Here is a 13,240-nt window from a genome sequence, read left to right on the forward strand (position 1 = left end):
CCAGGACTCAGCGGTTTCCTGGGACACGGGACTTTCAGAGCTAAAACCAAGAAAGCCCTAGACAGAGTAGGCCAAGTTGGTTATCTTATTCCCAGAACACTGCACCTTTCTTCACCAAAGCTTCATTCAGAACTCTTTCCAACCTGCCCTGGATTAGCACAGAATTCAAGCTCTCAGTTTGGGTTTTCTTGCCTAAAGCAGAGACTGGCAATGTTTCCAACTCATAGCAAATATTGTCCATTTGCTGAGGACTTTGCATTATGCAAAGCGTTTTCACATACCTCAACATGTTCAGTCTTTAGAACAATCTCAAGGTCAAGAAAAACAAAAGATAGTTGTATTAAAAATGCATTAGGCTGGAAGAGACAGAAAGCATAACTTGAGCAGCTTAAGCAAATAGGTTGTGCTTTTTCCCCAGAACAAGAAGCCCAGAGGTAGGGAGCTGCTGGGTTTGACTTAGTAGCACAGTGATGTAAAGGTGGCTGTTTACAATTCTCCTTTTCTTCCCTCATGATTATAAACGGCTGCCACAGCTCCGGACGTCTAGTTGCATTTTAGGTGGGAAGAAGGATGGTGAAGAAACAATACCAGCAGAATTCTACATATGTCTTTTCAGCCAGAACAGTGTCACATGGCCACTCCCAGCTCCATGGTCATCATGTATCTAGCTTTCTAACCTCTATAGCAGAGGAAGGAGAGGGGTGAAAGGCTTAGGAATGATTTGAATGAGTCTCCTAGAGTATCTACCATGATAGGAAGAGAAGACCATTTACTAAAGCCTAGAAGAGGCTAGAATGACTTAGGATATCATGGAACCCAGTGGTCTCAACACTTTGCCTTCACATTCAAATTACCTGAAGGTCTTTCAAAATAATGATGAACAAGCTCTACCCCAGACCACTTAAATCAGAATCTCTGGGGCTATACCCTGGCATTGTTATATTTACAAGGCCCCTAGTTGATTAAAATGTGCAGTCCATCTTCTAGAGCTGCTCTGTGCTTTACAGTAGCTATTTGTGGTAGCCTTTGTGGCTAATGTCATTGAAACTGAAATTAATTAAAATTAAATAAAATTTAAAAGTTTTAGCTTCTTAGTCATACTGTCTGGCTGCCATTGGACACCACAGAAACAGAACTTTCCATTGTCATAGATGGTGCTGTGATTGCATGGCTCTGTTCCAGAAGCCCGAGGGTGAGCAAGGCTGTCAGGAATGTCCAGGCCCCTTAAATCTGGTCTGGTTAAATGAAGCAAGCCAGATAGGCCTGACCTGGAGGCAGCATAGTGGAGTGTCAAGGTCACTATCCATGGGGCCAGAGAGCACAAATTTCAGTCCCCAATCTCCCACACACTGGGTGGGTGACCTTGGACAAGTACTTATCCCCTCTCCATTTGTAAAATGGGAATGATAACAGAGTACAGGATGACAGAGGATGAGATGGTTGGACGGCATCCCCAGCTCAATGGATATGAGTCTGAGCAAGCTCCAGGAGTTGGTGAAGGACAGGGAAAGCCTGGCATGCTGCAGTCCGTGGGTTGCAAAGAGTTGGACACAACTGAGCGACTAAACAGCAGCAAACAGGATACCATCTTCTGGGACTGCAGTGGGAACTCCGAGTTGATTCTTGTCCTGTGCTTAGAACGGTGCCCTGGCACATGCCATCTGCTGTCAGTGTGACCCAGCAGCGCTGATGGGGGCCAAAGCCCCCAGTGGGGCCCTCTCGGGACACATCTGCCATGCTGCCCCTCAGCCCTACTCAGGCCTGCAGCAAGGCTGCCTGACTAGGACCCTCATTCTGGCATTTCTGTGCCACCTGGAACTCTGAGCCTGATCTCCTGTCACTCAGCCTACTGTCCCATCCATGGTCTCTGGCACAGACAGTGAGTAAGAAAGTGAATGGATGAATGGACAAACACCGAACACATCCCTGTGCTCATTTGCTGAGTGTCAGCAGGCCCTTTGACTTACACCTTGGTCCTGGATGCAGTGGCTGCAGAAGATCTAGGGGCAGGAGGGCAGGCTTAGTGGTCCCAGCAGGTCACAGGGCCTCCTGAGTATGCGGGACAAGATCTACAGAACCAGAGGTTTGGCTAATACAGAGTACAGCCTCTGAAAGGCACACAATCTCTGAAACACAGGGTTTTCCCTCCTTGGGAAGATTACAGCTTCCTAACCACTGTGGCTCTACCCTGGTCTTTCTTCCTGGGTTTCTGATCTCCCCAAGATGAAATGCGAGTCTTCTCTCAGTGCCCAGACTTACCCGCCACCCAGCCTTCCCCATCCCCTCCATCTCTCCAGGCTGTGTTAACTGTGTCTAGGGATGGGATCCTGAAAGGAACATGTCATTTACTGCACCAGAAATGAACAAGATGCTCCCTTGGTGCCAAATGCTGGTTTTCAGAGAGTAGGGGGTGAAGTCCCCCAAGCAGCTCCACCTCCCAGGGAAGGAAGGACATTTTCCAGACGCAGCAACCTTGAGTCTGAACACATCTGCTCCTAGTGTGCGCATCCCACAGCCTGGCAGACACGCCGCGATGGGTCCCAGTCATTAACTGGCTGTCAGGTTCTTCAGATGATGGAGCTAAAAATAGCGCGCTATAGATAGAACCTTCTCCCACGCAGGCAGGCACAGGCTGTAAATGGAAGTAGGAAGAAGGGGCTGAGCCGCTCTCTCCCCTCAAGGGAGGTTCATGCCGATCTCCAGTCCCACACCGCGCTCGTGGGGCATGGTCCTGCTTCCTTCAGTAGCATCCCTCCCTCATTAACCCGCAGATGTGCCCAATGTTCCAAAAGTGCCCTGCTGGGCACGGGGCGTGGGGGTGGGGCGGGGAGTGGGACGGGGGAGGTGGGGGCAGGGGAGTAGGGAGGGGGAGGTGGGGGTGGGGCGGAGGAGATGGGGGGCGGGGGAGAGAGGGCATGAGGCGGGGTTCATTTGTATGCTGCATCCTGGATAACGGTGATAAGGCCCGAAACACTCCAAGGAGACGGCGCAGAGGAAACCAGCGCTGCTCCGCTCTGGAGGCAAGCTATTTATAGAATCCAAATATCAGCATTTTCCACCCATTTACACAAAGCAATTTCAGCCTTTTCAGATGAAAAGAGTGCAGCCCAGGCCGTCATTCATTCCGGTGCTGGAATCACATTTGGGGCCAGGAAGCCCTGGTTTTATAGGAAACCTCGAGGCAGGCTCCGATTAAAGATCAATGACAACATAAAATGTAGGCTGTCATATTTTCACTGTGAACATGTCGTGGCAATAAAAAATGTTGTTTTAGTAAATAAACTCGGGGAGATGCATTACTGGCTGCATGTTTATCCCCCCTGGCCTCACCCTGAGCGCTTGGAGCAAAGGACGGGGAGAGAGACACATAGACAGTCATATCGTGGGAGTCACAGCTGAGCCTGACAGCCGCCGGCCAGGACTCTGACACACTTTCACCTTCAAGCCAAGGCAGCTGCTGGGTATTTCTCTGCTGAGATGCTCTTTGCTGCTTCTCTCGGAAAAGTGTAAAATGTGTTTCTTAATAATGATGAGGCGGGCAGTTGAGCAGGCTGGCTAGCAGTGCAGATCCTGGGGACAGATGGACTTGGGGTCAAGTTCGGGTTCTGCCACATCCTAGCTATGTGATTTGGGAAGTTACCCAACACTGCTAAAACTGTTCCTCACCTGTTAAATGGCAGTGGGTCCTCTCTCTCTCATTGGGCAAAGGTCCTTGTTACTTTCAGACCCATGCCGTTCACATCTATCTGGGGTTTCTGACCCCGCCCGCTGATTTGGCCAAACCAGTGGCAGAGGGGAGCCACCATAGAGTTGTCTTTTTTCCAGGCACCATCGCCTTGTTCTCTGCTTCCTGGCCAGCTCACCTTTCTCCTTACTGTCCAGACCAGTGGTCCTCAAACTTCAGGGTATCATCAAAATCGTCAGCATGGGGAGTACCTGGTAGTCCAATGGTTGGGATTTGGTGCTTTCACTGCTGTGGCCCCTGGTTCAATCCCTGGTTGGGGAACTAAGATCCTACAGGCTGTGCGGTGTGGCCAAAAAAAACAAAAAAACAAAACCAAAAACCATCAGGACAGCTCATTAAACTCCAGAGAGCTGAGCCCCACCCACCCCCAGTTTCTAATTCAGTAGAACTGTGATAGGGCCAAGAATTTGCATTCCTAAATTCCCAGATGATGTCAAATGATGTTGATCTGATCTGGGGACCAGACTTTGAGAACCAATATTCTAAAGAAACCAGTATGGAGGGTGAGGAACTAGAAGTTGTGCTCTTATTCGTCAGGTCTTATAGAGTCTTAGTGTATAATATATTTAGGGTTTGCTGAGCTGGCACCTTTGAAGCACAGCAATAAAGATATAATTACAAATTGAGATGAGTGCTACATAGGAAAATTCAGCATATCTTGAGAGAGTATGGTTCCAATCAAGGACAGCTCTGAGGACATGATGATGGATGCTGAGGATGAGGGTGCATAGAATGAGCCAGATGAGGAGGCAGCAAAGAGTCTTGCAGCAAGGGGCCCCCAGAGATGCCTTGGAGCCACACTGTCAACAGAGAGAAGAGAGAGCAAATGAGAGGCTATAGTAAGCATGAATTTCCTACCCACAGAAACCAACTACCAGCTATGGTCTCACTGAGCCTCCTTCTCCTCTTTCTTCTTCTTCTCCTTCCTCTCCTCCCTTTCCCCCTCATTCCTCCCTTTCCCTCTCCCCTTCTGCTCCCTCCTCCTCTCCTTCCTCCTTCTATTCTCCTGTTTCTCTCTCTCTCTTTTAAAATTTCCTCAACAGACTTTCCCCTACATTTCATAGACCCAGACTGGGACAACGGTGTGCACATAGCTGCAAGGGAAGTTGGTAAATGTAGTCTCTAGCAAAGGAGGATATGACTGTGCAACAAGCTGAAGTCAGTCATCCTTCCCCGCTTAGGGTTTCACCTAGTACCTGAAAAACATCGAGGTTCTGTTTTCAGTGGGGCATGGAGAAGGAGTGGACAAGTGGGGAATGCTGCTGAGAAAACGTCCTCCATCCAGCCCTTTGCCTTGACTGATTTCCTCACTCCCTGGCAAGTCCACTGGCATGAACCTCAGCTCCCTTCCAAGTCTCCTCTTCCAGGGATTGCTGCAACCTCTGGAAATATGGGACAGGAGGACAGAGAAACAGCCTCCCAGGGTAAGCATGCAGATGGCTGGACAAGCCAAAGGCCATGCCCTCCGGCTCCCTGGCCTCCCCATTGCCCTGGCTTCCAAGCTCCTGGTGGAGGGCTCTCTTTCCAGCCAAATAAGAGCCGTATCTCTCCCCACAGGCTAGATCTGTTCACATGTGCCCTGGGCCATATGGCCAGCGTTCCCCTCAAAAGAGAAGCTCAGGCCTTAAACATTGTAGGGTCCTGCCGTCCCCTTTTTCCTGCTACTGCTCATTCACTGACCTGCCTATATTAAAGAGGAAAATAACGGATTTTAGGAAAGCATTTTCCCCTCAACAGCGCCTTGAGCTGTGGGACAACTCTCTTAGAAGAGAGCTCAGCCCAGGAAGTTAGGAGGCTGCCTCAGCCCTGCTTGGCTGGCTTGCTTGCCTCTCCACCATCATTGACTGTGTGTGTGTGTGTGTGTGTGTGTGTGTGCACACACACACAGACTGAGGGGTGGGATCCCTGGGGCCATGCCCTGTCCTGAGGTCAACCTGTCCTAAGCCATGACCTCCCAGTACAACAGGTCTGAACTCCAAGTTTCCTAGCATACTCATGACTATCTGGATATTTCTAGAGCCACTCCCTCCACCAGCAGCCACAGGAAACAGAAAAGCAAAGATCTGGGTATGTGAACTTTTCATTCTCCCTCTGCGGCCATTGACCTGCATGACCCTCCGTGACCCCTTAGGGTCAGAAAAGTGGGAAAGGGATTCCCTGTCCCTAATGTTCTATCTCCTCCTTCTCAACTCTAGCTAAGCTTCACGATCCATGCTGGTCACTGCTTGATTCCCAGGGCCAGCACAGTGCCTGGCACACAGTGGGCATTCACCAAGTACGCTCTGGGTGAGTGAATGCCTTTGCTTCTTTCCCTGACTTTCTCTCTCCCCTGACTCTGATCTTGAGGTGCCTGGCCCATCACCCCCATCCTGAGCCCTCCCTGGCAAATCTGACTTACCCTTCAGATCCCAGCACACCCTCATGCTTTCCAGGAAGGCCCCCATCCCCTCCAGCTGTCAGAGCAAGCTGGGAGGTTCCTTCTTTCTTCCTCAGGCCTCTCCCTCATCTCCTGGCCCTCTGCTTAGGAAGGCTCTATGTTAGATCAAGTTGCCTATGCATTCCATGGGCTTCCCTGGTGACTCAGCAGTAAAGATTCTGCCTGCAAGGCAGGAGCCGCAGGAGACATGGTTTTGATCCCTGGGTCCAGAAGATCTCCTGGAGAAGGAAATGGCAACTCATTCTAGTATTCTTGCTTGGAGAATCTATGGACAGAGGAGCCTGGCAGGCAAAAAGTCAGACACGACTGAAGTGACTTAGCAAGCACGCCTATGCATCCCACTCCCATTCTAAGAGTTCCTTAGGCATTGATGGGAATGGGAGATGTTTCATTTTGCTTTATATTTATTCCCCCACCTCTTACCCCCATCTTCAGAAGCCAGCACCATGTTTAGCACATGATAGGTGCTTAATGGATATTTTTTGAACTAATAATAGTTGTTATTATATTGTCTACATGTATATATACATTATATACTATATATAGTGATATCTATTTTATCTATAACACATGTATGTTTATGTTATGTAGATATATATGTTATATACATATCATATATACTAGTTATAATGAGTGTTCCTCTCCTCCATGTGCTTGCCTATTAACTCATTCCAGCTCCTGGGTTCCCTGAGGGTTACCCAAGGCCATGCCATTAGTATCAGAAAGACCTGGGGCTCTAGTGTTGGAGACTGACTGATTTTAGTGCATGCTAAGAAAAGAGGGTTGGCCATTTGAGCTCAGTAAATCCAAAAAGGCTCCTTGTAAGCGGTAGTCAATTCCCTGGTTATCTGAATGATAGGAAGAATGTTTTCTTGGTGAGAATGGACAGAGAAATACAAGGAAGAGTAGGGGGTCTGTGGACAAAACCATTTCCCCCTTTCCTGTTCCTCACTCACTGGGCCTTAAGTTAGCAGACTTGAAACTGCTTTATTTGGTTCCAGGGAAAGACGGTTCCACCGAACATTATCCTGATATGCTGACTGTACGGGCATCATCCTGCTGGAAAAAGCACCCCCGTCTCAGCATATCAGTCCTTTAGTAAGAGTTCACAGTTATCAAAGTGCATTACTTTTGCGTAGGCACTCGGTGAGTCGCAGAAATGCCATTCACTGTAGCTAAAGCGCTCCTTCTCTAGCTGCATAATTCCCCATGCTACCAGTCGGCGTGAAGTGTGTGTGCTGGGTCTCTCACTGCCATCTGGCAGCCTCTTTGAAATTGCAGCTCCCTCTGCACCTCCCACCCTGCCCTCCATCAGCCCTGGGGTCCCAAGCCAAGACTGTCAGTAAAGCAAGATCAGGACAACGGACGCCTCCACGAGGACAGCGGTGACGTAGCTGCATCAGTTGCTTTCTGACGCTTCCATAGCTCTTCCCGGCTTTACCCCTGTGGCCGGCCAGTTGAGAACTGCAGAAGTCAACAAGCAGAAATTGAATTTTCCACAGTGTGCACATTTGGGAGGCTCATTCCTCACTTCTCCAGGCAGCTGCCTGAGAAGCTTCCAGCAGCTGCCACCGTTCCCCATGCTAGGCCCTGGGCAAGCCCCCTGGGGGGAGCTGACTCCGCCCAGGAAGGGACACTTAGCTCTGGGGACAAACAGGGGGCTCAGAGTGTGTTCTTCTCTGAGGCTACCGGAGTGGGTGTCTGGAGGCTCTCCCCTGAGTTTCCTGAGAAAGCCCAGAGGATTGCCCATTTTGTTGACAATTTGACTACACAGAGGTTCCCAAGGGTGAGTGTGGCGAGTGTGGTTGTGGGAAAGACACGTCAGGCAGGGCCCACACTCGCCTAACATCAGGGTGCAGACCAGTCCTCTAAATCCTCCAGATGGAAGGAGTCTGCACAAACATCGGGAAGGACGAGAGATTCCCTTTGTCTGCTTAACATCAGAACAAGGGGCTTTGCTTCCGTGTGAGGGGACACAGGGGAGGTTAGGATGCCAGAGAGACTGTTATGCGCTTTTCTAAAATCCTCAATCCCCTTCGTCTATTCCACTCTAACACCTTTGGCATGGGTAACATGCCCTGAGTGATGGCTTCCGAGTTTCAGTGTATAAAGGAATTTCCTGATGGCCGTCTGATCTCCGGTGGTTCCAAGCTGCTCTGAGATGAACCCAGAAAACTGCATTTTGAACAAGTACTATGCAAGGCTGTCTTGTAGGTGGTTCTCGGCTGTCATGTAAGAGATGTTGTTGCATATGCAGCCCCTTCCTCCTGCACTGACTCTGTCCTTGAAGGCTATGGCAGGGGTACCAACTGTGAGATGTTTTGTGCTTTCTTCTTTCCACTCCTTAGACACCATGTCTGCTCCTGGGACACATCCAGTGCGTGGAATCACTCCCCCTACTTTCCTTGTATTCTCCTTCCTACAGCATGGCTTGTGTCTCCCCGAAAGCAGGTGCCCCCCTCACCAGGTCACACACCAGGTCTCCACATGGGCAGTGGTAGAAATGATGCTCTATTCCCCTTCACGTCTGAGGGTGCCTAGCATGGTGATGCGCTTGTTAAATATTCTTGAGCAACTGCATTACCTATGCATCAAGTACCTACTTTGCTTCAGACCCTGTTGTTGTTCAGTCACTAAGGCATGTCCAGCTCTTTGTGACTCCATGGACTGCAGTATGTCAGGCTTCCCTGTCCTTCACTGTCTCCCAGAGTTTGCTCAAACTCATGTCCATTGAGTCGATGTGCCATCTAACCATCTCATCCTGTGTCTCCCCTTCTCCTCTTGCCCTCAATCTTTCCCAGCATCAGGGTCTTTTCCAGTGAGCCAGCTCTTGGCATCAGGTAGCCAAAGTATTGGAGCTTCAACTTCAGCTTTGGTCCTTCCAGTGAATATTCAGGGTTGATCTCCTTTAGGATTGACTGGTTTTGATCTCCTTGCTGTCCAAAGCACTCTCAAGAATCTTCTCCAACACCACAGTCTGAAAGCATCAACTCTTCGGCACTCAGCCTTCTTTACGGTCCAACTGTCACATCCAAACATGACTACTGAAAAAAATCATAGCTTTGACCATATGGACCTTTGTCGACAAAGTGATATGTCTCCTTTTTATGCTGTCTAGGTTTGCCAACAAAGGTCTATAAGGTCAAAGCTATGGTTTTTCAAGTTGTCACAAATGGATGTGAGAGTTGGACCATAAAGAAGGCTGAGTGTTGAAGAATTGATGCTTTTGAACTACGGTATTGGAGAATACTCTTGAGAGTCCCTTGGACTGCAAGGCAATCCAACCAATCAATCCTAAAGGAAATCAGTCCTGAATATTCACTGGAAGGACCAATGTTGAAGCTGAAGCTCCAATACTTTGGCCACTTGATGCGAAGAGCCAACTTATTGGAAAAGACCCTGATGCTGGGAAAGATTGAAGGCAGGAGGAGAAGGGGACAACAGAGGATGAGACGGTTGGATGGCATCATCGACTCAATGGATATGAGTTTGAGCAAGCTCCAGAAGATGGTGAAGGACAGGGAAGGCTGGCATGATACAGTCCATGGGGTTGCAAAGAGTCGGACATGACTGAGCAACTGAACAACTAGATTTTCATGGCTTTTCTTCCAAGGAGAAAGTGTCTTGTTATTTCATGGCTGCAGTCACCATCCACAGTGATTTTAGAGCCCAAGAAAATAAAATCTGTCACTGCTTCCACTTTTTCCCCGTCTATTTGCCATGAAGGGATGGGACCAAATGCCATCATCTTAGTTTTTTGAATGTTGAGTTTTAGGCCAGCTTTTTCACTCTCCTCTTTCACCCTCATCAAGAGGCTCTTTAGTTCATCTTTGCTTTAGCTGCTGATGAGAAGAAAGAAGATAAAAAATGATTTTTAACCCAAATTGATAAAAGGTGCTAAAAGTATAAAGCATCAAACCTATTAGACCAGCGAAGTCTGAAAAAAGGAAAACCTTCAGCTTTGCAGAGGTGAGGAGAAGCCCTGACAGTATTGGTAGGACTGTAAGTTGGTATGACCGTTCTAGCAGGCAGTCTAGTCCTGTGTGACCAACATCAAAATCTCTATTCCCTTTATTCCAAAATTCAAGTTCTAGGAACTTTTCCTAAGGACACAATAGAGGACATAAAACTGTTCATTCAGGTTTGTCCCCAGACATCTTGAGAACCCACCATACACAGGGTGTGGAGCTAGGCCCTGGGCAGAGTGTAAACCCAACAGCAGGGCATGTCAGAGTGCGCTCGGGTCCAACGAGAGTCACTTCAGCAGGGTTTACCAAAGCAAGAGGCCAACAGCAACACAAAGGCCCTCCAGGAATGGCTGAGGGTACATTTTGCTTCAGCCACGTAACAGAATTCTAGGCCACCCTTTAAAATGTTGCTGTGTATCTGTGGTCACTGGGGGAGGCTCTCGGTGACATCATTGAGTGAAGAAAAGCAAATTGGGAAACAGAAGGTCTCCTTGAGTTGAGTGACACATAAATGTCTACCCAAGTATACACATAGAAAGAAGTATCAAAACCTTCACTGTCAAATGTCAGAGTGTTCAAAGGATTTGTTTCTGGTCAATGCCTTCTTCTTTCTGCATTTCTGTATTTACATTTTCTACAAGAGCATGTACAGAGAATGCAAATATTATCTTTGTAAACAGAACAAGTGAATGAATACACAAATGAGGAAAAAGCAAAATTTTATCAAAGTTCAACAAGTAACTAACTTCCCAGGAAAAGGAAAGAGCTTCCGCAGAAGGCCGGGCACCCCATCACACTTCCCCCAGGAGGCTCTGAACTCCTGGGGGGAGGGGCGGGGGCCAGCATGGGGTAGGAGACCAGTGACCAGTCTGTGTGGCCGCTGCCCTCCTGCTGGTCCTGACGTGAAACACTCTCCCCTGAAAAGCCTCAGGTGTCTCCTCTAATCCAACAACTGTTGGCCTCCGTGACCTTCCCGGGCCTCTACCAGCTCAAAAGCTGAAGCTGCCGTCAGACCACAAGTGAAATCAATCCAGGCCCAACATCAGGCTGGGAGCTGGCTGGCCCTGGCCCTGGGTCATTGTTTCTTATCTGCTGAGGCTCTGTTGAACTGGCTAACTGACACGGCACAGCTGAAGCTGTTAAATCTTCCCCAGCAATGCATGTGCTGTCAGGATTATTCACAGTAGCTTGCGTCCCCTGCCCAAGACCCCTTTTCCCCAAAGATACCCTTCCAAGCTTGACTCATGGCTAATAAACTCATACCCAAATTGATCTCACAGCTGTGCTTCACGGCCATGCCAGCCCCCTGATCGGAGCCAAGCTATTTGGACCTGCGATAAATAGGGGTGATTTTTCATCGGGGGCTTGTCATTGGTTTCAGAAACTATTCTCATTCAGCAAAGGCTTTTTTTTTCCAATTTTTTTAAACATAACTTTTTCAGAGCAATTTTAGGTTTACCACAAAATTGAGAGGAAGGTGAAGAGATTCCCTACATACCCCCGGTCCCTCGTACGCATAGCCTCCCCCATGAGCAACATCATTTATCAGAATGGTCCACTTTTTACCAAGGATAAGCCTACACTGACATTATAATCACCCAAAGTCCATAGTTTACTTAAGGATTTACTCTTGATGTTGTATATTCTATGGGTTTGGACAAATGTATAATGACACATCTTCATCATTATAATATCATAGATAGTATTTTTCATTGTCCTGAAAATCCTTAGTGCCCTGCTTATTCATCTTCCCTCAACAGACCACCAGTTTCCCCAGTGGCTCAGATGGTAAAGAATTCGCCTGCAATGCAGGAGACCTGGGTTCAATCCCTGGGTCAGGAAGATCCCCTGGAGAAAGGCATGGCAACCCACTCCAGTATTCTTGCCTGGAGAATCCCATGGACAGAGGAGCCTGGCGGGCTACAGCCCCTGGGGTCGCAAAGAGTTGGACATGATTGCGTGACCAACACTTTCACTTTCAACCCACCACCATCCTTGGCAATCCCTATTCTTTTTGTGTCCATAGTTCAGTGGAGACAGTAACATATCTTGGCAACATCATATCATAAATTTAGAAAACTGGCTTTTTCCTACCACCAGATAATACTAGCCAACAATGCTCCCTCTCTCTAACATAGTTCGGTTGTTTCATGGCGGTATGATTTGCTCATGAGAAAGAAAAGGGGAGAGTGAACGTCTCTCTCCCCGCAGCTTACTTCCACCAGTTGATGGAACTTCCTCCCATCAGCTGATGCACAACTCAAATAACATGGCCCAGATGTGAGAGGGACTGGATATCAAACCTCACTGATCATCCACTTCATACAAGGCAGTTGTGGAGAGAGAGGAGGGCTGGTTGTTTGGAATGAGGTATCTGGAGGTCCATGACGACAAGAGCTACAAACCACTTAAGGCCAGCAGTGATGCAAGTAGCCACGGTGGTTATGGTAACAGCAATGGGAGAAGATGGGTCCCGGCACCTTCAAACACAGCCCGCGGAACACAGAGGAGGCTACTGGGAGGCAGAGCGCGCGCCCAGAGTCCACAAGCAGCCCTGGTAAGAATCTGAAAAACAACCATCAAGCACTTACCGTGAGTCAAATACTATCATATTTTGTCTCATTTAACTCTCTAAGCCGTAAAAGATGGTTACTATTTTCTCCCATTTTATAGCTGAGAAAACAGCCTCAAAGAGTTTCAGAAACTTCCTCAAAGACTCCCCCTTCCAAAAGTATCAGTAAAATTGAGTTTCAAACCTAGGTCTCCCTGGTGTTGAACCCCAAGCTCTTGGCACCTTCATGATTCAGAAACACCCTGTACAAAAGCATGTGACTCCAGCCTCCCCAATTTCCAGCAACTCAGGGCAACCCTCCGCTTGACTAAACATCACCATATGGGTCACAAGATCCAGTCACCCCATGAGGGATAGAACAGCCATCTGACCTAAAGGCTGCCTGCGAGGGGTGGGAGGGATGAGCAGGATGAGAAACAGAGAATGCGCCTTCCTTTTCCAATGTGGCCTTTCATTTCTATTACTTTATACGACTGTGAAGTACGAAAAGTGGTTGCAATGGGAAGAACTCAGGGATG

The sequence above is a fragment of the Dama dama genome, chromosome 17, assembly GCF_033118175.1.
Source record: "Dama dama isolate Ldn47 chromosome 17, ASM3311817v1, whole genome shotgun sequence".
Lineage (NCBI taxonomy): Eukaryota > Metazoa > Chordata > Mammalia > Artiodactyla > Cervidae > Dama > Dama dama.